General features: G+C 41.9%; 1 non-coding gene across 1 annotated transcript; it reads right to left on the bottom strand.

Moving 5' to 3' along the window:
- Positions 1-597: 597 nt before the first annotated feature.
- LOC148553063 (small nucleolar RNA R71) lies at positions 598-703 on the bottom strand. The gene has a single exon (XR_015893739.1). It is a non-coding gene; the product is annotated as a small nucleolar RNA R71 (small nucleolar RNA).
- Positions 704-1,124: the final 421 nt, after the last annotated feature.

Below are 1,124 nucleotides of genomic sequence, written 5' to 3'. Positions count from 1 at the left end.
GCTCACTTGCTGTTTGCCACTTGTTTTGCTGAGTGTATGACAGGTAGAAGAGAAGCTTCAACCTCTTTTGATAGTGAACCTGAGAGGACCCTCCTTAGAAAAAGGAGAAAAGCAAGAGGCAAGGGAGTAGTTGGAGAAGAAGAGTTAGAAGAGGATCTGGACGTTGCTATGGAGGAAGAGGTTCATAATCAAGCTAGAGAAGGTGCTGGTAATCATGCTCCACAAGAGAGGAGAGTGCTAGGTTCCTATATTAATCCCAATACTGGGAATTGTGGGAGCAGCATTCAAAAGCCAACCATTTATGCCAACAACTTTGAGCTAAAACCACAACTCATCACCCTTGTCTAAAATAATTGTTTCTTTGGAGGGAGTGCACAGGGGGATCCCAATCAACATTTAACAACATTCTTGAGAATCTGTGATATTGTAAAGGTCAATGGTGTTCATCCTGACACCTATAGATTGCTTTTGTTCCCATTCTCTCTCAGGGACAAAGCATCTAAATGGTTAGAATCATTTCCTAAAGAAAGCCTCACTACTTGGGAGGATGTTGTTAAAAAATTCTTGGCAAGATTCTACCCTCCCCAAAGAGTCAATAGATTGAGAGCTGAGGTCCAAACATTCAGAAAAAAAGATGGTGAAACTCTCTATGAAGCATGGGAGAGATATAAGGAGCTGACAAGAAGGTGCCCCCCAGATATGTTCAATGAATGGGTGCAATTGCACATTTTCTATGAAGGATTGAAATATGAATCAAAGCAGGCCGTGGATCATTCTTCAGGAGGTTCCCTCAACAAGAAAAAGACAATTGAAGAAGCCATCAACATCATAGAAACTATGGCCGAGAATGAATTTTTCTATGCCTTTGACAAAAGCAACAATAGAGGAGTGATAGAGCTGAGTCACATGGATGCAATACTAGCTCAGAACAAGTTGATCACCAATCAACTAGCAGAGCTCACCAAGAAGATGGAAAAGAACCAAGTGGCAGCAATCAACACTCAACAACCAGAGGGAATGAGCACAGAAGAAAGAGGAGATTGGGAGCAAGCCAATTATGTTGGAAACTCATCAAGACAGCCCAATGACCCATACTCCGAAACCTATAATCCTGGTTGGAAGAA

The sequence above is a fragment of the Arachis ipaensis genome, chromosome B7 (assembly GCF_059453495.1).
Source record: "Arachis ipaensis isolate K30076 ecotype BB chromosome B7, ASM5945349v1, whole genome shotgun sequence".
NCBI lineage: Eukaryota > Viridiplantae > Streptophyta > Magnoliopsida > Fabales > Fabaceae > Arachis > Arachis ipaensis.
Note: the sequence above shows the minus strand (reverse complement) of the source record. Positions and strands in the feature narration are given on the sequence as shown.